The sequence below is a fragment of the Triticum urartu genome, chromosome 1A (genome assembly GCF_056163025.1).
Source record: "Triticum urartu cultivar PI428250 chromosome 1A, HENAU_Tu73, whole genome shotgun sequence".
NCBI lineage: Eukaryota > Viridiplantae > Streptophyta > Magnoliopsida > Poales > Poaceae > Triticum > Triticum urartu.
The window spans coordinates 416,158,381-416,183,687 of record NC_141873.1 but is presented as its reverse complement, the minus strand read 5'-3'; the positions used below and the strand labels follow the sequence as shown (position 1 = coordinate 416,183,687).

The window sequence follows — 25,307 nt, the reverse complement described above, 5'->3', positions numbered from 1 at the left end:
GCCCCCTGGGAGCGCCCCCTACCTCGTGGGCCCCCTGGAGCTCCTCCGACCTCAGCTCCAACTCTATATATTTGCTTTCGGGGAGAAAAAAATCAGAGAGAAGGATTCATCGCATTTTATGATACGGAGCCGCCGCCAAGCCCTAAACCTCTCGGGAGGGCTGATCTGGAGTCCGTTCGGGGCTTCGGAGAGGGGAATCCGTCGTCGTCGTCATCATCAACCATCCTCCATCACCAATTTCATGATTCTCACTGTCGTGCGTGAGTAATTCCATTGTAGGCTTGCTGGACGGTGATGGGTTGGATGAGATTTATCATGTAATCGAGTTAGTTTTCTTAGGGTTTGATCCCTAGTATCCACTATGTTCTGAGATTGATGTTGCTATGACTTTGCTATGCTTAATGCTTGTCACTCGGGCCCGAGTGCCATGATTTCAGATCTGAACCTATTATGTTTTCATGAATATATGTGAGTTCTTGATCCTATCTTGCAAGTCTGTAGTCACCTACTATGTGTTATGATCCGGCAACCCCGAAGTGACAATAATCGGGACCACTCCTTGTGATGACCGTAGTTTGAGGAGTTCATGTATTCACTATGTGTTAATGCTTTGGTCTGGTACTCTATTAAAAGGAGGCCTTAATATCCCTTAGTTTCCATTAGGACCCTGCTGCCACGGGAGGGTAGGACAAAAGATGTCATGCAAGTTCTTTTCCATAAGCACATATGACTATATTCGGAATACATGCCTACATTACATTGAGGAATTGGAGCTAGTTCTATGTCACCCTAGGTTATGACTGTTACATGATGAACCGCATCCGGCATAATTCTCTATCACCGATCCATTGCCTACGAGCTTTCCATATATTGTTCTTCGCTTATTTACTTTTCCGTTGCTATCATTACCTTTTGCTACCGCTACCACTACTATCATATTACTTTGCTACTAAACACTTCGCTGCAGATATTAAGTTTCCAGGTGAGGTTGAATTGACAACTCAGCTGCTAATACTTGAGAATATTCTTTGGCTCCCCTTGTGTCGAATCAATAAATTTGGGTTGAATACTCTACCCTCGTAAACTGTTGCGATCCCCTATACTTGTGGGTTGTCATACTCCTTCGGTTTTTCTCTTTATCATGCAACTGTTCACTTACCATAGATGAGCTTTCTTGTATGTCGACAGGCGCCGCAACCGTAGCACCGGAGCCGCTTCAGCGACAGCCGGCCCAAAGTCAACCGCAACATGAGCACCATCGACGATCCTTAGCTATCAAGTATGCCAACGATACCCATACGCCACCGAGAATCAGGTACTATTATCCAACGGACGGCGCCTATGTTCACTTTCTTAGCATAAGCACCGCACCTTTGAATTTCTTCAGGGCATCATTCAGTTTTTCATGAGATGCATTATTCTTCTTGCACCTGTAGGGCCATACTTCTAGCAGTGAACATGTTACATGTGCTAAATTACATACCAGTGCACATATAGTTAATATGCTTTAGTTTTGTCCTAAGTATTACTGTACTTCCTAGATATCACTACTTACTATTTTACTTCGTGCATGCTATATTTATGATAATGGTGTTGTTCTGATGCCACCTGTTGGTTCCATCAGACTGCTTCATGTTCTCTATGCTTAATTACACATCAACAAACTAGCATGTGGTTCCGCTAGTTTTTGTTCATTTTACCCTACATTTTCTTATGCTAGCTATTACATCACTGCTACGAGCCTCTGTTCATTACTTTTTTGTGTGTTCTTGATCTTCCCAAGTTGCATTACTAATTTGATGCTTCTATTAATTATGGAGCTGCCAACCCCATCAAGCAAAATATTTGTTATTTTGGGGCTGGCACCTCGAACAAGCATAAAAATAGAGGGAAGCAGATATATTGTCGTGTATGCACACACCCTTCTTTCATTAGTTTAGATGAACCATTGATGATCAATTTGAACCAGTCCATGCGATTAAAATTAATTTTACCTAAATAGAGGGTGCAGAATAAACTACAACAAGTAGATTTGCAACCACAGGATGTCGACGATATCTTCAAAGAACATTGCAACAGCTGCGAGGCTTCACACCAACATATGGTAAGCCAGTGTGTTTCAATACATGTGAAATGTAATGTGTGTGGGCTACTTTCTTGGCTTGTGCCCTCAACCTGTAATCCTATAGAATAACAAATAGTTCAGTTGTCTGCTTTGCTGTATTGCTTGATTCGAATGCTTGTTTGTTACTTGTTACGCTATACCTGAGTTGGCCAATATGTCAGCAGTGTATGTTGTACTATCGTAAAGAAATGCATGCCTAGTTCATTTGATTCCTTAACTTTTCCTCTGAACTTCATCACAAGACTGTCTTCGTAGTTTATATGAGGCCACACTGTTAAGTGCTTTCTCAGATTATTTCAACTGCTTAGATGCCTTGGCAACTTAAATATAGCGGTGGTACACTCCCTTTCAACTAGGGATGTCAACTGGGTCCTGTTTAATCCCGATTAAAGTCCACTAGTGGTATGATAGTTCAAAAGAGTTTTTGTTTTTTGAGGAAAATGAACCAGGGAGCTAGCAAAAACTAACTAGATGGGACTGGCGGATGTCGTTTATTTGCCACTTACGTCCCTAGTTTCATCTTACCATTTTAATTTCTTTTCGGCTGATGCTGCTTCGAACCATTTAAATATAGCTTGCCATGCTCGGCAATAATTTGTATGTCGTTTACCATGTAAGCTTACTACCTGGATCATGCGATAACTATCTCTTACTTATGTCCAGCGGAAACCTTTCAGGATGCCGTTCACACTAAGACACAATGTACAATCCCAGAATCTATTTGTGGAAGCAGTGCGCCATCCATGTTACTAGATGGTAGCAGCTCAGAGGCAACACAGCCGGAGAGCAGTCTGAGCACATATATTTTAGTTCTTGAGGCTCTACTAGAGGCAGAAAGAGATGGTGTGGCTGCCATGAATGAGGTAATCTCGACCTTGAAGCTGGAAATTATGCAATTAGCTGCACGCATTATGGAAGCAACCCAAGAATTGGAGGAAGTTAGAATGTTGCATTTGAAGACGGAGGAGGTCCTGCTGCTTCTGCTATGTGAAGCCCAGGGTAATCCCAGTTCTTCTTTAGATAGCAGCTGAAATTGTCATTAGATTATTTACTTTCATGTTGTGTCATGTCTCTGAATGGATTATGTTGTAAGACCCCCTATGTTGTCCATGTGTTGTAATGATCCGAATTTTTTAGGCGAGGTAATCCTCAGTACTTGTATGATTGACATAAGGTGAAATGTTTTTCGTGTGAGCATATTGTATTGGATGAAATAACTGTTTGACTCAAAGTGTACCGAACCTACTAATTCGAAGATCATGGCATTTCTAAATCATAATCATATATAAAGGTGGAACAAATCTTTGTTGTGGTTTTGAAGAAATAAATAACAAAATGTAGAATTATTTGTGGATATTCGTAATCGAATAAAAATTGGATTTGGATTTAGTTGCCAGGGCCCAGGGCAAACGTGAATCCTAATTCTCCCAAGTTTTGAACGAAGGGGCTAAACACCCACTATCATTTGTGGGCTGCCCGAAGCAAGTGTTTGCGAGATGGAAATTACTGTCTACCCCTGACACTTGGCATCCTTATCAACCGGATTTACCCTACTATCGATAGGGGTAGAATAGTAACTTCAATCAGACGTGACACGATGGCCTCTGAGCCCATTCAGACACGGTGGGCGCCAAACGTGGGCGGCAAAACACATTTGATTCAAGCTCTTCCGAAAGACATGTGTCTCTCCCTCCATTTCCCCATTCATCCACGATGGGCGGCAAAACAAACTCTCCTCGTCCGAAATCGATGTAGGCTAATATTTTAAATAGGGGCAGATGTGTAACTTCCCTCAGACATGACACAACCGCCCTACCTGTGAGCCCCGTTCATACACCATGGGCGCCAACCATGGGCGGCAAAACACCCTCTCCTCGCCCGAAAATCGTTACCGACAAATATTTGGGAGATTCGAGATTACCATACTATCCCCAACCGACATGATGTCCGAAATTTTAAACGGGGCATAAGTTCGTAACGTTCCCACATTTCAGACAAGCGCGTGCCAAAGTTTGAGATCCCCCCTCCCCCTCCATTTCCCCGTTCATACACTGTCGGCGCCACGACAACCTCCCCACTGCGGCCAGCCTCCTCCGTCCGCCACCCCATCCTCCCCCTTGCTGGAGCCGCTACCCCTACCCCGTCGTCCACTGCAAGAGATGGATGTCTCTCATCCACGATGTCGGACCAAGATCCTTTCACCGTGTCATCTCGCTTCATCGGCGCCGTCGTCCACTTTGTCGTTGCCGGTCCTACGACCGCCTCGTCCACGGCAACATGATTTATCCCCCAACCCGGCCGTCTGCCATCTAAAGTCTTCTTCTCCGCCACCAACGGCCATCGCACCCGCAGCACCCTCAACGTATCAGCAGTGGCCTACACGGCGTCGCAAGAGAGGTGGTACTCTTCCATATGTGCTTAAGTTATTGATCTCACCCGCAAAATAGATCTTAAATTGTTTATTGTACTTTTCTTGTCCGTACCAAATCGTAGTGGCTAGTTGAATGCAAACATTGGTTGTGTAGTAGCTTTGTCCGGTTTGCACCTTCAAATCTACCATGTCACGGTCACTATACTCGTAAAGCTTATGGTTTCCCCCCTTTATCTTCACTACCATCATCGTAGGTGCTTCCCTGCTTCGTGTCGTGCTAGCACTGCTCCTCAAGACCTCAACACATCAAACGAAACAACATGCCACTCATAATTCCAAAGCTTACGTGTTGAAATACGGATCTGATATAATGCTCATATTACTAAAACAGAGAACGTTTAATTGGTCACCTAATGTTCCTATATTCATTTCGAAAAGCATGTGCGCCACCCACTGGTCCAGCTAGTTCCACTTTCCTGATTTTACTCTTGATGCTTAGGGTTTTTCCCTTTTATCTACTCTACTATGATCTGCGTAGGTGCTTTCTGTCATACTAGCATTACTCCACCCTTCAAGCTAAACAACACAACACTCAAAATTCCAAAGCTTAGTTGTTCAAATATGATTGTGATATGATAATGATATTAGTTAACAGACACATTTAATTGGTTAGCTAAAGGTCCCACTTGAGTTTCCAAATGCATGTTGCGACATATAGAGAGACAGCAGAATTGCATTTCTTTGTCACTTGTTGACTGTACTTTCTTGTTCATACCAAATCTTAGTTGTTATTTCAAAGCAAATATCGGTTTCTAACTACCCTTTGTGCGGTTTGCAGCTTCAGATCTGCCATCCCACTGCCATGGTCAACACTATACTCATCATGCTTACAGTTTCCCCATTTTATGATGACCACGATCAGCCTACGTGGTTCGTGTCGTAATAGCACTGCTCCACCCATCGAGCTAAACAAGCTTAGTTGTACAAATTCAAATCTGATATTATGCTGATATTAGTAAAACTGAGAGATGTTTAATTGGTCAGCTAAATGTTCCTACTTTAGTTTCGAAATGCATGTGAGCCACATATGGAGAGACCGGAAGGAATAGTATTTCTCTATGTGCTCTGGTTCATCATGGGTGGCCAACCGACATTGTATAGAAAGACTTGTAATATCTTCAATCTGCTTGCTCTTCTGCTCTTCTTTAAGATGATCCTCTTCTCTTGCAGTCAACTGGTCAGATCGAGTTATCCTCCCTTAGTATATTTTGAATCTGTCAGGTCAGGTCGACTTGTTCTTCTTTACTATATGTTGAAGCTGTCATCTGCGAAGTATCATCACTTCTGGAGCTCTCATATTTTGAGTAGTAGGCCACATTATATTAATGCACACACCAAATTATAGCATGCATGTCACCTCTTAGAAGAATTGCAGAGATAGCACAAAGGGGTTTATAGGGAGGAAGTATTGGATTAGAATCACTTCTGCATTACAAAGATATTCTCACTTGTTTTTATGTTTTCATGCATGTCAGGTATTGAACATTATCAAAATGAATATGAGAATGGGTGCACGAGAGGAATATTGCGGAACGATCCACTGGCTACCAAACTTGGCATGGTGGAGGATGGCCTATCTTATTCACCCATCAAGGTGCATGCTCTAACTTGGCAAGGTTGTATTGGTCGCACATATTTTGCATCTGACCTCTTGCATTACTTCTACTTTGTGTAACGCCCTCGATGCGGCTATATCTCCTACGTGTCGAAGCACGACTTAGAGGCATAACCGCATTGAAAGCAATGTCGCAAGTGAGGTAATCTTCACACAACCCATGTAATACATAAGGGAAAGAGATACATAGTTGGCTTACAATCGCCACTTCACACAATTACAAGAATAAAGCATTACATCATCCAAATACACTCAAGGTCCGACTACGGAACCAAAATAAAAGAAGAACCCCAAATGCGACAAAGGTCCCCGATCGATCCCAACTGGGCTCCACTACTGATCCACTAGAACGGAACAACACAAAGGACAAGATCTTCATCGAGCTCCTCCTGAGCTTGGTTGCGTCACCTGGAATGGCATCATCGGCACCTGCAAGCTGGTTTTGGAAGTATCTGTGAGCCACGGGGACTCAGCAATCTCGCACCCTCGCGATCAAGACTATTTAGGCTTATGGGTAAGGTAAAAGGTATGAGGTGGAGCTGCAGCAAGCGAGTAGCATATATGGTGGCTAACATACGCAAATGAGAGCGAGAAGAGAAGGCAAAGCACGGTCAATAAAAGTATGATCAAGAAGTGATCCTAAAACAACCTACGTCAAGCATAACTCCAGCACCGTGTTCACTTCCCGGACTCCACCGGAAAGAGACCATCACGGTAACACACGCAGTTGACTCATTTTAATTAAGATAAGGTTCAAGTTATCTACAACCGGACATTAACAAATTCCCATCTGCCCATAACCGCGGGCACGGCTTTTGAAAGTTCAAATCCCTGCAGGGGTGTCCCAACTTAGCCCATGACAAGCTCTCACGGTCAACGGAGGAATAGACCTCCTCCCGAGAGGTTCCGATCACACTCGGTATCCCGGTACAACAAGACATTTTGACAGGGTAAAACTAAACCAGCAACACCGCCCGAATGTGCCGACAAATCCCGATAGGAGCTGCACATATCGCTTTCTCAGGGCACACTCAGATTGTCTTAGGTACGGGTAGGCCAGCCCAGAGTTGCCCCTGGTGGTCACCGGCAGCTGACAGGTTGCACCAACAGTCAGAGGAGCACTGGCCCGGGGGGTAAAATAATGATGACCCTCAGGAGCGCGACTCCCAAGGGAAAAGAAAAGGGCTAGGTGGAAAATGGTAAAACCAATGTCGGGCATTGCTGGAAGAGCTTTACTTAAGGCGAACTGTCAAGGGGTTCCCATTATTACCCAACCGCGTAAGGAACGCAAAAATCTGGGAACATAACACCGATATGACGGAAACTAGGGCGGCAAGAGTGGAACAAAACACCAGGCATAAGGCCGAGCCTTCCACACTTTACCAAGTATATAGATGCATTAATTAAATAAGATATAATGTGATATCCCAACAAGTAAAATAATGTTCCAACAAGGAACGATCTCCATGTTCCAACAAGGAACAAAACTTCAATCTTCACCTGCAACTAACAACGCTAAAAGAGGGGCTGAGCAAAGCGGTAACATAGCCAAACAACGGTTTGCTAGGACAAGGTGGGTTAGAGGCTTGGTTCAACAATATGGGAGGCATGGTAAGCAAGTGGTAGGTATCGCAGCATAGGCGTAGCAAAAGAGCGAGCAACTAGCAAGAAAAGATATAAGTGATTTCGAGGGTATGATCATCTTGCCTGAAATCCCGCAAGGAAGAAGAACGAGTCCATGAAGAAGACAAACGGAATGCATACAAACGGGTCCTCACAACGCGACGTTACCGAAACCAACCCGAAGAAGCAAACACCGGAAAGAAGCACACAACATAGTAAACAACCAACACAAGAACATGGTATGATATGCGAGATGCGGTATGCGATGCATATGCATGATTAGCAAGGGAATGCATGAACCTGGCCTCAACTTGGAAAACCAAGTGTGCCACTGGAAAGATGAGATGAAGTCGCTTGAAAACGATATAAAGATCACCGGAATCGGAGTTACGGTTTGGAAATTGCAAGCAATTCAAATATGACCACGTTCTGCGATTTGCAGCAAGTAGCCATCTAAATGCAATGAGATGAACATGCTACAGCACCCAAACATGGCATAAAAATACATGGCAGGAATGCATTCAAGATTCTTAACAAAAGTCTAGCACTGAGCTACGGTCAATTCATCCATTAACAGGTTCGAACAAGCATGGAAAAAATGCATATGGTAAACAGATCTCAGACTTAGTGAAATTAACACTTGTCTGGAATTTCAGATCAGGTAGCCCTCTTCGGAGCAACAAAACTACATGCTACAGGACCTGAACATGGCATAGTAAAGCATGGCATGGAGCTGCTCAAAGAGCTTAACAAAAGTCCCTTAGTGACCTTGAGCCAAAAGGGATCAGAAAATACAATTGCAAGCATGTGAACATGGCAAAAACATAATCAGATCACAGACTTAGTGAAAACTGGAGCATGCTGAAAACAGATATCAAGTAGGCATGTTTACAAGCTCGATGCACTCACTATGGAGCAAGTCATGACAATCTAAGCATACACCCATCAAGAACACACAAAATGCAAGCTAGACATGGCAAGAGCAATAGCATAGCATGCACAGGTCAACTACAACATCATCGGCAAAATTGCAAACAAGTTGACAATCTGCCCAGATTCACAAAGTAGCAAAAGTAGAGCTCGATTGACTCAAGCTAGGGTGCTCCATAATTGCAAACAAAGACATGGATGGACAGAGCACTACAAGATTAATAAAACATCCTTACTGATCATCCTCAAAAGAGGCACGGATCACTCGGAAACAACATGAACATATGGCCATATGAAATAAACAGATCAAGAACTTAGTGGAATTGCTAAGTCCCTGAAATCAGCACTACCAAGTGCCTCACTTCGCAAGCTTGCACTAGTCACCACACACATCACAAAAATACATGGGTTGCACCTCTGGAAAGATGACAAAACCCTTAACAAAACACATGTAGAGCTCATGGGCATATCATGCACACAATAATCATGGCAAAAATGACAAATATCTAAATGGAGCAGCAGATCTGACAATGATCTCAAGTATCCCTCTTCTAACAGCATTTCGGGAATCAAGATGAACTCAAATGAAAATGATGCAATGGAATGACATGATGTACTCTCTGAGATGAACATTTTAATATGCTATATGCATGAATCGGAGCTACGGATGCAAAGTTACGGTATGATGAACATGGGCATATGAAATGTGGAAATCCCGGGGACGGAGGAGTGGTGGATCTCATCCCACTCCCCGATCGGATCGGGGGAGTGGTGGATCTCATCCCACTCCCCGATCGGATCTGACCGGAACGGAGGACGACGCCGGCGAGGTCGGCGCGCGGTGGCCGAATCCTTCCGCGGCGAGGCGAGGTGGCGGCGCGGGTCGGAGATGGCCGGTGGGAGGTGCAGGACAGAGGCAGCGGCCGGAGATGGCGTAGGCGGCGGCGCTCGACGATGGCTGGTGGCGGCGGGGCGCGGCAACCGAAGTCCGGCGCGGTCGGCGGTGATGGTCGATGGAGGAGGCGGCGGCGAGGCACTGCGGCGCGGAGGCGGCGCCTCGGTCATGGCGGCGGGGACGACAGGTGCGGCGCAGCGGCGGTTGGGCCCCGCGGGCCCGCGATGGGCCTGGCGGGCCGCGGCGGCGGGGGTACCGGCTGGGACAGGTGGCGGCCGCGGGTTGAAGGAGAGCGGCGGCGGGGCTGAGGTGGCGGCGGGGTGGACGCGTCCGGCGACGGAGTGGACATGTCCGGCGGCGCTGAGGGAGGAGTTTTAGGGTTTCGGGCAAAGATCCGAAAACGAAAATGAAGCGGTCTATTTATAGAGGGAGCTAGGAGAGTCCAAATGAGGTGTGGTTTGCGACCACACGATCGTGATCGAACGACCGACATGATGGAGAGGGTTTTGGTGGGTTTTGGGCCACTTTGGAGGGGTGTTGGGCTGCAACACACACGAGGCCTTCTCGATCCCTCGGTTAACCGTTGGAGTATCAAACGAAGTCCAAATGGTACGAAACTTGACAGGTGGTCTACCAGTAGTAAACCAAGGCCGCTTGGCAAGTCTCGGTCCAATCCGAAAACGTTTAACCTCCACACACGAGAAGAAGGTAGAAATGGCCACCGGAGGAGAACGGAGCGCCGGAATGCAAAACGGACAACGGGGAAAATGCTCGGATGCATGAGACAAACATGTATGCAAATGGAATGCACGTGATGACATGATATGCAATGGATGACACGCAAGCAACGACAAGGCAAACAGCAGCGAATAACTAGACGACACCTGGCACATCGGTCTCGGGGCGTTACACTTTGTTACACCATCTGCTTAGTTTAAGCATCATATGTGAGTATATGCCATGCCTATCCATTTTCTGTACCTATTCCATGTGTCGTCATACTATGTTTTTCCAGTCAAATGTTGTTCTTTCGTAATGGATGTCCAAAAGGAAGAGGGTGATTGCATATCCTCAAGGAGTAGAAACTAGGTATTTGGAAAAGGTAGTGATACCTGTTAAATCAGATAGATCAGCAGCCACAGAAAACACAGGCCCAACTGTAACAGACTTTACCCCTACTCCAGTGGCCAAACCCCTATTAGAACTGTTGACAGCCCAGCATCAGGTACTGTCTATGATATCAATTCAAAATGTGAACTCCTAAATTTCTGCATGTGCCTTACCTTCTCTCTTGTATGAGAACTAATTTCAGATGAATCTCCTTGCTCAAAGGATCATAGGATCTCACAACAATACTGGGCTCTGCATTGCTCTTGCCAGTACCTCTTGCCCTTTGTCAGCATACTTACACTCATTGTTGTTTGATTATGTAGCATCACTATAAATGTCCGCTTCTTTATCCTTCCTTTACTTGAAATTATTAGATCTATATTTACTCTTAGATAAATGTATAATTAACACAATGGTTATGAAGTTTTGGATTGCTCATGTAAGTACATGTTGTCATGTACTCCCTATGTATTGAATTAATTGTCGATCAATTGGATGTATTTAGAACTTAATAGTGCTAGATACATCCATTTGAGCGACAACTAATAACGGACGGTGGAGGTATTACTATACATGCATCGCGAGATAGTTGATTGTCTAGCATTACTCTGCATATTATCTACCCTGCCCTCCACTTTCTCCAAATTATCATATCTACATTTACTCTTACCAAAATGTTGAATAAAGCCAATGCCACTGCATACGTTGATGTCTGCATTCCTCTTGTCAGTACCTTTTGCCTTGTAACGATGTACTTAATTACTTGCTATTTGATTATGTATCGTCAGTCTACACATGAGCTTCATTATCCTCTATTTCTTCCAATATTATTTGATCTATATTTACTCTTTGCAAAATGTAGAATAATGGCAATGCTTATAAAGAATTTTCTTTGGGGAATTTATTGAATTATCTTTCCATCAACATGGAGAAGGGCTTTGTCCAGCCCGTGTTAACATGTAATGTAAGTTCATCCTTCTCAAGCCTTCAAACTTTGTTCTAGTATAGATTTGGATAGGCATCATTTCCTCCACTGCTCTTTACATCTGATTGGATGTTTGCAACAACTACAAGTTTTAAATTTTAGTTGTAAAAACATGTTCCTTATGCAGAACAGATCCATTTATTTGCTTATATAATTGTGAAACTTGTTACGTGTCTCCTTGTTTCTCTTTCAGAGTCGTATCTCTTATGCCAGGCAGAACTTTAGGAAAGATAGTGAGCCAAACCATCTTGAGGACAGCGAGATGACCCCAAGGTCATGTCTTGATGAAGACAGTGAGTTGAAGCTACTCACCAGCAGGTGTGAGACAACCTCTGTGCAGTCGCTGCCTCAATCAGTTCGACTTCTTCAGTCTCAACTTAAAGCGGAAAGGCTTGCTTCAGCTCAGCTCCGACTTGAAGTCAAAGATGTAATGAAGATGTCAGGGGACTGCCTTGCGCACTATGGTGCCATACAGCTAGGGATGAAGCATCTATCGTTGACACAACTAAGGTCTCATCAGCTTGTTTGGCTGCTTGCGGGGCTCGAGCTTGCCAGGTCTATTGCCTTCTGAAGTGCTCTCAGTTTTGTATATTCTTTTGTCGGCGCGTTTATATGCACTGGTGCCGACCTTTGATGCCTAGTGTATGTAATCCGCGGTCATGTTGCACTTTATTATCACCGGGTAGCAAACTTTGATTCCTAATATGCCGTAATTTCTTTATTGTATAGTCTAGGTTTATTCTTTGGTCGCTATGTTGTAATTTAGGCTGGAAGGTTCAGTGGATCTCGATGTTGTCAGTCTTCAGGCCAGCTCGTTACTCATATGGGCCAAAATGTGGGCCTATAATCGTCTTGGGACATTAGCAGGTCTAAACCTATATTAGTTTCCCGCCTTTAACAGGCCATGGGCTACATATTTACTGTAGTGACACTGGGCTTCCTATGGGCTGTAGAAATAATGGGCCTTCTACGGTTCGTAGAAACAATGGGCCTTCTACGGGCCGTATCATCAATGGGCCTTAGACGGGATGTATGATCGATTGGCCAAACACGGGCCAAAAACAGACCGCATTACGGCCGTAAACGGGCTAGAGTTGGAGTCGTTCGTTCATGGGCCGACCATAACGGGCCGGCGTTTATAGGCTGTATTTGATGATGCTATGAAAACGGCCCAACATATTAACGGGCCACAAACGGGCCGATTGTAACCATGGGCTGAATTAGGCTCACAAGCAGAAAATGGCAGTAATGGGCCGTAAGTAACCGAATGCTGGAAATGAGCCCAAGAATAGATGGGCCCTGAGAAGGCCGAAAGATAACATGGGCTGCAAACGGCCCAATGGATTAATGGGTCGTTAATGGGTATAAAGTGATACACTATTCATTACAGGCCAGTTTCACCACGGGCCGTTAATGGGCCAAGAGTTACAAAGGGCCTCATCTGGGCCGAAAGACGTCATGAGCCATACATGGGCCGGAACTTAAAACGGGCTGGAATCATATTGGACGGCCCAGATGACACTACTGGGCCTAATTCGGATAGGTCGTAACGGGCCCTGGGTTAGCAGGCTGTAAATGGGCTATATGCGAACAGCTCGTTAACAGGCTTTCCGTGGGCCGGCCCACCACCTTTTGACCAATTCAAACGGGCCGACCTTTTCATAGGAATGGGCCTTTGTTGGGTCGTGCCACGTGTCGACGTATCATAGGCGCCTTCTGTCCAATGAGTGGATGACATCTTTCCCAATGGTGAGCCGACACGTGTTTCCTCCAGCCAATGATGATTTTACACATGGAACATCCCCATTGTTCCGTTATGGTGGATGCCACGTGTCGGTCACCCTTGACGAAAGCACTTCTGTGATGATAATTTTCATAATGTCATGGAACACTTCTACGACAGCACAGGTATGACTATCTTGATTCTGTCATAAAATTGGCATGGATGTACATGCATGAAAGTAAATGCGACCTACTATGACAAACAAATATCATCATGGAAGTGTATTTTTTCATAGTGTTTTGAGAGGGAACAATGCATGTTTGACGACGAATGGGAGATAGCTTCCTCTTACGGCCTTCAAATTTTGTCCTACGTTTAACATGCACTAATACAACTGTCATGTGAAAATTTGGTAAATTTCAGGGATCATTTGACCTTTTAAAGACATTTAAGGGATTTTCTAACCATTTAATGACCGTAATTCAAATTTGAACTACATCTACATGCAACGCCTAACCATAACAGTTTGAAAAATCATTTTTTTGTGTACTTGTGTGTGAGTTAATTCCATGTGCAGTAAATTCGAAGGAATTTTCAAACATATTGGTGTCAAGGCATGGTCACATGCATGGAGTACATGCCATGGCATTTTAATTCCAAAAAATTAAAAAATGACCAGAAAAACATGAAACCTTGCTTGATTTATTGTCATGCCACCAAGATGATGTGGTAAAGAAATTGGCATGTTTGACGAAAGTTTGGACACACACCCCTCACAAACCGGAGCAACTCACTAGAAGGTTTATGGTTCCGAGAGGGAACAATGCATGTTTGATGACCAACGGGAGATAGCTTCCTCTTATGGCCTTGAAATTTTTTCAACGTTTAACGTGCACTATATAACTGTAATGTGAAATTTTGGAAAATTCTAGGGGTCATTTGACCTTTTAAAGTCATTTAAGTGATTTTCTAACTATTTAATGACCGTAATTCAAATTTGAACTACATCTACATGCAACGCCTAACCAAAACATTTTGAAAAAACATATATGTGTACTTGTGTGCGAGTTAATTCCATGTGCAGTAAATTAGAAGGAATTTTCAAACATATTTGTCTCACGACACAGACACATGCATATGTATGCATGGAGTGACATGGCATTTTAATTCAAAAAATAGAAAAATGATGAGAAACACATGAAACCTTGGTTGATGTAATGTCATGCCACCAAGATGATGTGGTAAAGAAATTGGCATGTTTAACGAACGTTTGGAAACACACCCCTCACAAAAACGGAGCAACTCGCTAGAAGGATCGTGGTTCCGAGAGGGAACAATGCATGTTTGATGACGAACGGGAGATAGCTTCCTCTTACGGCCTTCAAATTTTTTCCTACGTTTAACGTGCACTAATATAACTGTCATGTGAAAATTTGGTAAATTTCAGGGGTCATTTGACCTTTTAAAGACATTTAAGTGATTTTCTAACCATTTAATGACCGTAATTCAAATTTGAACTACATCTACATGCAACGCCTAACAAAAACGGTTTGAAAAATCATATTTTTGTGTACTTGTGTGCGAGTTAAAAAATCATCAGACGATGTAAATATCTGGTGTTCAAAAAAGAAAATGTACAGATCTGGCAAGACAACCGCCCCCCACAAGATTGGCAGTCTATCTCGCGGCTCGAGGTTTGGTACGTGAATGGCGGGGATCATTAATCACACACGAATGTTGGCTATTATGTTCACACACGGATTTGTTGCGGTAATTGTGTGTAATTCAAACTACAGTACTCGTAAATTCCGGCGACCGGCATGTGTATTGTCCCCGTCAATCTAGATTCCGGCCGCCAATAAATACAAACTTGCTCACGTCGTCCCGCCTGCATTCTCATCTACATCCTCCCCTCGCGCGCCCTCTCTCTCTCTAAAATCTCTGCCATGGCACCGCCGGTCTGCTCACGCGCCGACGAGGAGTCGCCGCCCCCCGAGGACGCTCACTCAATTAGCAGCGACGAGAACCCCTAGGCGCCGCCTGACGAGGTTGCGTCGGACCCCCCAACTTTGGATTGGTTTTGGGGACAGTACAATCTTTGTCTATGGAAGTTGCTGTCACCGGCTGAGAAAGCCAGGCAAGTGGCGTTCAAGAAGGAGATGGCGGAGGAGGAAGCCAACCAGGCGGCCTGTGAAGCCCGTGATTCCGTCTGGAAAAAGGAGGCAGCAGAGCTTTGGGGGCGGGCGCGTCATCGTGCCGAGGAGGTGTACGAAGACGGGTACTTCGCGAGGAAGGTCATAGGCGCTGGGCGCCTCGTCACTGCGTGAAGGTGGGCTGATAAGCTCCAGCGTGCCACCGACGAGAAGCTCTCAGTGGGCGCCCAACGAAATGGCAAGTTCGGCCGCGCGCGTCCGCCAGGAAGAGGCAGATCGGTATGTCAAGTGCTGCGACGCAGAGGAGTCGGAGTACTGCCTCCGCACTGGGAAGACGTCGTGCACCAGGGAGCTGCTGGCGAGGAGCTGCCGGAATACTGGCCCCAGGAGGGATTATTAGTTTTAGTATTGTTCATTTTCAATTTTATGCATTGTACCTAATAGTTAAGTATCATCACATATATGTGATGATTATATATATATAAAGTCTATTAGTAACCCAGGGTGAAGAATTACTTATTCTTCACCCCGGTCGATTGACCCAGCCATGGTACAGGTCAGGTTTCAACAGATGCAAAATTGTATCATTACCGATGTAAGATTACCTTGACGCTGGGAGGAGCCAGCCCACTCGTAGATGCCTTCGCTAATTAGGTGCTCACCTGCGAGCGGTTTCCACTTTGAACAAGAAGGGCGCGGTGAGCAGTGGGGCTCGACGGCGTGATGCTCGGCAGAGATTTTTGTCGCCCTGTCCTCCTCTCCCCTGTACACTTGGCGATTAGAAGGTGACAGAGGTGGCGGCTTTGGACCCCGTGGTGAAGGGGCGGAGGGGACGACAATTTGGGGTGCGGCTGCGCTGGCCACTGCAAATCCAGCCCTGCTCTATCGGAGAAGGCGCCACCAACAAGAAGACGGCGGTGACTGCCCTCCTCCGTATGGTCTGCTCTCTCTCTCTAACCTAGTTTTTTCCTTTTCTCCTTGGTCTAGTTTTCCCATGATTTCTTCCTTCTTGGAGATTGATGCTTATAAATTGGATTGTAAATGTTCCTCCTCCGTCTCTTTATTTAGACGCCTGCACGCTTATGCTTTCTAAGCTCTGAGATTGATAGAAATTTAATTAGCTTGATTCTGGACAATGGGATGCACAGCTGCAAAGGAACTGCTGACGAGGGAGATTAGAAGAAGCTGGACGGCAATGGGCTTTTTATCAAAGAAGAAGAGAAGTAGCACAAGGCTCCTGAGGAGGAGGGGTTATCTTCTTTGATCAAGCCAAGGGCGCTACCTCTGTCTCTTCTCTGTTTTAGATTAATAGTCCCTTCCTTTCTTTGAGCTCCACTGTTTTTGGATGAACGGGACTAGCCCCTCTTTTAATCAATTAATTTCTCATGGAAATAAGATAAAGTGAAATTTAATTGGAGGGTGCATAATTAGCTCTTTTTTCTTTCTGATGGAGGTTGCATCATTTTTTGAGGCGAGAATCCCTAGTCCAGTGTTGGCTCTCTACTTGCCATAGGCGAGAAAGAAATTAAGTAGGGTTAATTAAGCATGATGACATGTCTACCTGTATATTTAATTAAGCATGATGGGGTGCTTACTTATAATTTTTAGCTATTAGGTTGGATCATGATTTACTCATATAATTAGTTGTTGTACTTTGCTAGTTTCTCACTGCTCATTTGATAACAAGAGAAAATTAAACTCCATGTATATGTATCAAAAGATACAGAAACATTAATGCTCCACAATTTATAGACAAATATGCATGTGAGTGCCTGAATGCTTGATGCTTCTTTTTGAGACCGGCAAAAGCTAGCTAGCATATATATAGTATAAAAGGGTCATATAATCTATAACAAAAGGAAGGCATGATGATTAGTGTCTTTCTTTAATTGATACTAATAAATTCTGAAGCTACAGAGGTGTAATTCTTTTGTTTTGATTGCCTGATGTTTCCTTTCTTTCCTCATTTGATATCCAAGCTGCTGAGGTGACACATACTATACTGTTGGAGAAATTGTTGTGAAGCTTAGCTTGTATGAGAGTCATAGAGAAGATGTCGTGTCTTTCCACACAATTTTTAGAATGCTAACTAAAATAGTTATACTAGCCATTTTAGATTGCCACGGTAGGCCGGATCGCCCTCTGGTCACTCTGCATTTGGCGCCTGCCTGCAACATGAACAGCAACCTTGGTGTACATCTCAGTCAGGATCGGAGGAAGATTTACGCGTACTTGTGTCATGCCATTTGTATTACAGCCCATTGATAATAATGTTTAAGTCACTAGAGAGATTGCTCAATAGATGAAGTTGGTGTAAAATTTCTAGTCACCTCCAAATTAAGCTGCTTGAACATCAAGTTCGGTAGTAATCATCTTTCAAGTTAAGTAGTATTCATGTGTATTACAGAGCTATCTATTGATGTCGCCAAGTGCTTAGGGAATCATGGGGGTTGGTTTTGTTCATCATTAACCCATTCTTTCAATTTTTCAGAGCTATCTATTGAAATATGATTACTTTCTTTGTCCGTGGGAACTTTTTACCACTGCCATGGATAAGCGTCTATTTGTTTCCATCTAATATTTATTTAGTTCCTTCTAATATCTATTTAGTTCCTTGTAACATGTGGTTGATGGATTATGGAGATTACCTTTCATACTAATGCTTTTCTTTTCATCTTACAGCTTTTCTTCCTTACATTTTCCCATGCATCTCTCACAAAGAAACATGACAGAGAAGTCACGATGAGCTACAATATATGTGTACATGGAACAGTTCTCCAGGCCCTGGAACCTTTTTCAGTAATCCTTGCTGAAACTGTAGGGTCATCCAGATGTCGATGTTGCAAAGGCTAACTGGAAATACAGCCAAAACTGTAGGGTCATCCGATGTGGATTTGGCAACATCTAATTGGAAATAAAATGTCGGCAGTTTGGCATGGCCAAACCACTGCCCATCTCACTTAGTTTTCTCTACAGACTAAATTTCTATGTGCTACTTTGTCAAGCAGTGTAACAAATTTATTGTCTCTGTGATTTATATGTGAACTCAGATCATCTTTGCTCCTTGTTAGACCGATGTAGTTATGTCATTCTTATGTGGCGTAATGTGCCATTCTGGTAATTTTTATGTCTTGGCAACAATGCTCAGGAATATTTTTTTTGCGTGATCTAGAGCTAATAAGTAGAAGACGCTAATGAGTAGAAAACACAACTTGATGATCCGGTAGACAACTTGTTGTGTGCAACACTGGAGGAAACTACAGAGCATAAATCCAAGACCAATAAAGCAACATGATTTTCTCAGATACACTGAAGAAGACACTTGCTGACAAGCCTATCACAATATGCTGAAAACACACACTAATTAGAAGAAAAACTTACAATGGTATTTCTACAAGGAAATTTGACAAGCACTCACATGAGGCAATTTTATCAACAGAATAATTCAAGGTAAATGCATTGCAACCCAATAAAGTATTTGCTATACATCAATAATAATACAACGGTGAAATCTTTGACTTCCCGTTACAAATTTCAATTGTATCTAGATCTTGTCAGACTGAGTAACCAAAGTTCAACTGAATGACATGGTCCATCCATGGTATTAAGATTCAGAGTTCTTCTCTCTTCTTCTGGCATTAGCACGGCTTTAGTTGGGCTTCTGATTTCACGCAAGCATCGGTAGATCGAGCAGCTTCACATGGTTGTGGTCGTGATATTTCTCGCAAGTGATATGAGCATCATGCCATTGCCGCAACACCTCTCCACTTGCTTCCTCGCGGCTCATTCCTAGCGACTATATCTGTGCACCCCCCGCAATTTATTAGCTTGTACTAAATTACTTCATTCAGTTACCACCTACAAAGCAAGGAAGGAGATCTCACGGTAAACTAGACGACATGTATAAAAGACCTATAGCTGAAGTTGCATGCCAATGAGAAGGAAAATTTGATATGTATTCTCCATGCCCTTCGTGTCAAGAGAATACATTTGGGAAATGTGCAAAATTGTAATTCTCACAGAGAAAATTGATAGATATTAACAAGCAAGAGTTGTTAACATGCAAAACTGACAGAAGATCATTATTTCTCTGCATCAATAATTTGTCAGAGTGAACATCTGAAGTTAGCATTTTAAGAACATGTTGGACAAGAGTTGCCTGTCATGTCCAACTGCAACACTGTGACACCATGTAAACTAAGGATTTTCTTTTTAGAGATTAGAGTTTGAGGGTCTGGTTATATTTGGACCTTGCGTGTGTCGGAGCCTATAGAAAGTGTTGTGTCAAATCATTGTAACGGTTTCCTGATGCAATTTGGTTGCAATAAAGCTTCAACTTTACTTAGAAAATATTGATCTGGTTCTCTATTAAATCAAGAGAACTCAAAACCTGATTACGACACAAAATTGAAATACAGCAAGAGCAAGGTCATTGTATGAACTGGGAATCACTTAAGCCTTCAGACATTATATGAAGACTTCTAAACAACAACAAAACAAAACCAGTTGAATGTTCAGACATACCCCCACAACATAACCAGTTGAATGGTCAGCCTTAACACAAGCATTTTTATTTCACATAACATGGTCACTTCGTTCTGCTCTCATTACAACAGGGACAAGTGATTCCTTGAAAAGTAATTACCCCATCACAACTTAGCACCACTGTTTATATGCCAAGATCACAAAAAAATCGGATGCACTCTGAAATCTGAATACACAAACAAGCTTCAGTTTATAAAAAATAGGTAGGGATGTCACAAGGGGGGTGGAAGCAGCCACGTTTGATGGAGCCAGCCACAACTTACCATGAACTAGGAGGTCGTGACCAACTTGAAGAGGAGGCCGGTGATAACTAGAACATGACTACTCAAAAACGCCGGTGAAATCTCTGGATCCAGATTCAATCAGGGAGGTGAGCCTAGGAGACAATACAATAGTTGAGATCGTGGAGAGCGTCGAGATCGAAGTAAGACTTGGCGCCGCTGCTTCTGTTAGACTGTATATCCCGCTGGTGGGACGACCTCCTCCCCTTATACCCAGCCACCGAAGCCGGCACACCGCCATAGGGATAGACTAACCTGCTCCACTGGCATCCACAGAAGAAGAACCGCTATGGCTGCACGAGGAGCGGGTCCGGGTAGTGGAGGTGACCCGGTAGAGATGAAGCGGAGAATGTAGAGCCCTCCCACGATCCATGTATTTTTTCGCGTGAGGTAAAATTACCTCGCAAGGCTTTGTTACAGGTCCTACCGTAGCCTTTTGCCTACTGTGCGTCAGGTAAATTTACATCTAAACCTTTTGTTTGTTGCGTTTCTCGGTTCCATTTTGCAGGCTGTAATTTTACCTCTTTCTTACGTCCATGGAAGATGGCTGGGGTGAGGAATAAGAATTCCTCACCCGTCTATTCTGATAATATTATCAGAATATTTATTCTGATAACACTTCCGCACTGCATGCTCAATGCGAGGGCACTGCACTTTCTTTAGCAAGAGCACTGCATTACAGAGACTAGTGAACTTCGCGTAGTGTTTTTTGGTACTGTTTTCGTTCTAATTTTTTAATCGTATATCGGAACGAGGCGTGTAATATACCCTTGGAAAGCTACAGATTAGGCGCAACTTCGCCATGTTGAACACTTTTCGAGATTCCCCACGGTTTAAGAGAAGTTTCAAAAACGGCGCAGCCCATAAAGAGTGGCAGCGAGCGTTTTTTCGTGATTTTACCTAAACCGCTTGTCGGAATGAAGCAAATGATACACCATTGGATAGATATCATCGAGGCGCATCTTTTTCATAACTATTGTTTTCTCCAATTCATTACAGTTTAAGAGCAGTTTCAAATTTACTAAATCGCGGAATTCTGTTTTTTGAATTTTTTGCAATTTTTGGTACTGTTTTCGCTCTAGTTTTTGAACTGTTTGTCAAAACGAGGCGTGTAATACGTCGTTGGAAAGCTATGGACAAGGCCCAACTTTCATATATAGAAATGGTTTTGAGATTCCTTACAGTTTTAAGTTAATTTTGAAAATCGTGCGGCGGACGACGAGAGGCGGCGGTCATTTTTCGTGAAATTTTTACAAACCGGTTGTCGAAACGATTCAAATGATATGCCGTTGGAAAGATATCAACAAGACGCAACTCTTTCATGTAGAACACTCTCTATAATTCCTTACGGTTTAGGAGGAGTTTTAAATTTACCGAAATGCGGACACTCCGTTTTTCGCAACACCCAAATCGATGTGGGTACTTCATCCGACTGAAAACCACACTGCATCGGACGAAAAACCGCACTGCATCAGACGTGTTAGAGAACTGCATGGTTTATTTTATTCAAACGTAATTTTTTTTAAGGACAAGAAAGTAGAGTGCACTTCACATCGGGTGTAAATGAACCACAACACTATCAAGAAGTGAACCGCATTACTTTTTTCGCTTTCGTAACAATTTTTTTGCATTACGGGATGAACAACATCACACATCCAACCGCAGTGCTTCAGAATGAAAACCGCACTGCATCGGACGGGCAAGCGAGTTGCATAGTTATTGTACTCTTTTTTATTTTTTATTTTTATGAATGAGTTCTTTTTTTATGAATGAGAGTGGACCGCAGAGATGAGGCCAAGTGAACCACATCAAGAGGGAAAGTGAAAAGCAACACGAATCTAAGTGAAACGTTGAACCATATCATTTTTTCCCTTTGTCAACTTTTTCTATAAATGCACCCGAGCTGCATGGTGAGAGCTAGTGAGCTTCAGTGGACGGGGAAGCGAGCTACAATGTTTGTAAATGCATTTTTTATTTTAAATGGATTGTGTGAAAAGTCCTTCGTAATGGACTTTTTTCAAGACCAAAGCGCACTGCATTTGCATGATATTTCAAATGCATTTTTATTTTAAGATGTGTGTACTGAAAAGTCTTTTGTGGTGGACTTTTTTCAGACCAAAGTGCACTGCATTTTTTTGCATGTTTTGAAGTACATTTTGGATGGATGGTGCATGTTTTTGTGTGTAGTTTTCTGCCATCTGTATCACATCCCATATTGTTATGTTTTCAGGTGCAAGAGTACTACGGATTACTTCCCCTAATGGCCTACCTCGTCGTGAACTGCATGGACCGACCTTCTCTGCATTTAAAAAACTGCATGCGCCTGCAATCCGTACTATAGGATGCCACAAGGGAACCACAACATGATGAAATTAAAACATACAGAAAAGAAGAACTACTAAAAAATAAGTATGTCGCCGGCCACAGTAGTGCAGTGCACTTGTCTCCCGCCGCGCGCAAACAAGTGTAGGAAAAAGCTGCAGGTGAGGGCCGTATACTGCACGCTAGGTCGAGCTGCACTGCACGCCACGCTCAACAGCACTGCGTGGTGTGCTCGCTGGAAAGGGGCGCCACTGCACGAGTGCGGTCGCCGGGCTGCAGGGAAGGGGAAGTGAGCTGCAGTTTGAAGAAAAAAACCACCCGTACGGACGAAGTGAGATGCATCGACGAGCACGACCGGGCTGCAGGGAGGATTGGCCGGCGCCACCTGCCGGGTTGATCTCTAGGACGAGCACAGCCCCGCGTCGCCACGGCATGGACGGCCGCCGCCCCATCGCGATCCAGCTCCTAGCATGCCGTCGTCGCGGCTGGGGCTGGTCGTGGCCGCGTAGGGGCATGTTTTGCCGGCCGGATCCCGCGTCTTAAGGTGGAAGAAGGTTTTGAGGGCGACGACTGGAGTAGGGCGCCGGCGGTAGAAGATGCCAGATGCTGGTGGGGCGGCGCGGGGCATGGACTGCACCAGGAAGGTAGGTCGACCAGGACGCGGAGATCCACTAGAAGAGACATCCAGCGGCGGCGCAGCAAGCCCCCAGGCAGGGGTGCATTGGGGGAGGCCACTTCCATCTCCATCGGGTGGCGGCTGGGCTCTTGGACCCACGCCGGAGTTGAAGAGGGATCGGGGAGGGCATGTGGCGCGCGCTGGCTTTCCATCTCGCCAAATCAAGGGCGGCTGGTGTTGGAAATATGCCCTAGAGGCAATAATAAATTGGTTATTATTATATTTCCTTGTTCATGATAATCGTTTATTATCCATGCTAGAATTGTATTGATAGGAAACTCAGATACATGTGTGGATACATAGACAACACCATGTCCCTAGTAAGCCTCTAGTTGACTAGCTCGTTGATCAATAGATGGTTACGGTTTCCTGACCATGGACATTGGATGTCGTTGATAACGGGATCACATCATTAGGAGAATGATGTGATGGACAATACCCAATCCTAAGCCTAGCACAAGATCATGTAGTTCGTATGCTAAAGCTTTTCTAATGTCAAGTATCATTTCCTTAGACCATGAGATTGTGCAACTCCCGGATACCGTAGGAGTGCTTTGGGTGTGCCAAACGTCACAACGTAACTGGGTGGCTATAAAGGTACACTACAGGTATCTCCTAAAGTGTCTGTTGGGTTGGCACGAATCGAGACTGGGATTTGTCACTCCGTGTAAACGGAGAGGTATCTCTGGGCCCACTCGGTAGGACATCATCATAATGTGCACAATGTGATCAAGGAGTTTACCACGGGATGATGTGTTACGGAATGAGTAAAGAGACTTGTCGGTAACGAGATTGAACAAGGTATCGGGATACCGACGATCGAATCTCGGGCAAGTATCGTACCGCTAGACAAAGGGAATTGTATACGGGATTGATTAAGTCCTTGACATCGTGGTTCATCTGATGAGATCATCGTGGAGCATGTGGGATCCAACATGGGTATCCAGATCCCGCTGTTGGTTATTGACCGGAGAGTTGTCTCGGCCATGTCTGCATGACTCACGAACCCGTAGGGTCTACACACTTAAGGTTCGATGACGCTAGGGTTATAGGGAAAGTATGCACGCGGTTACCGAATGTTGTTCGGAGTCCTGGATGAGATCCCGGACGTCACAAGGAGTTCCGGAATGGTCCAAAGGTAAAGATTGATATATAGGAAGTATGGTTTTGGCCACCGGAAGTGTTCCAGGCATCACCGGTAGTGTACCGGGACCACCGGAGGGGTCCGAGGGGTCCACCAGGTGGGGCCACCAGCCCCGGAGGCCTACATGGGCCAATGGTGGGAAGGGACCAGCCCCTAGGTGGGCTGGGGCGCCTCCCACCAAGGCCCAAGGCGCCTCCAAGAGGGGAACGGGGCAAACCCTAGGGCAGATGGGCCCTAAGGCCCACCCCAGGTGCGCCTCCCCCTCTCCCCCTTGTGGCCGCCACCCAGATGGGATCTGGGGGCTGCCGCCACCCCTAGGGAGGGAACCCTAGGTGGGGGCGCAGCCCCTCCCCTCCCCCTATATATACTTGAGGTTTGGGCTGCCCAAGACACACGATTTGCTCTCCCTGTTGGCGCAGCCCTACCCCTCTCCCTCCTCGTCTCTCGTAGTGCTTGGCAAAGCCCTGCTGGAGTCCCGCGCTCCTCCACCACCACCAGGCCGTCGTGCTGCTGCTGGATGGAGTCTTCCCCAACTTCTCCTTCTCCCCTTGCTGGATCAAGGCGTAGGAGACGTCACCGGGCTGTACGTGTGTTGAACACGGAGGTGCCGTCCGTTCGGCACTAGGATCATCAGTGATTTGGATCACGACGAGTACGACTCCATCAACCCCGTTCACTTGAACGCTTCTGCTTAGCGATCTACAAGGGTATGTAGATGCACTCTCCTTCCCTCGTTGCTAGACTTCTCC

General features: G+C 44.7%; 1 long non-coding RNA gene across 1 annotated transcript; it reads left to right on the top strand.

Moving 5' to 3' along the window:
• The first annotated feature begins 16,181 nt into the window (after nt 1-16,181).
• LOC125514904 (uncharacterized) lies at nt 16,182-18,646 on the top strand. Its single transcript, XR_015613926.1, has 3 exons — nt 16,182-16,528; nt 16,739-16,865; nt 18,273-18,646. It is a non-coding gene; the product is annotated as an uncharacterized LOC125514904 (long non-coding RNA).
• The last annotated feature ends 6,661 nt before the right edge of the window (nt 18,647-25,307 follow it).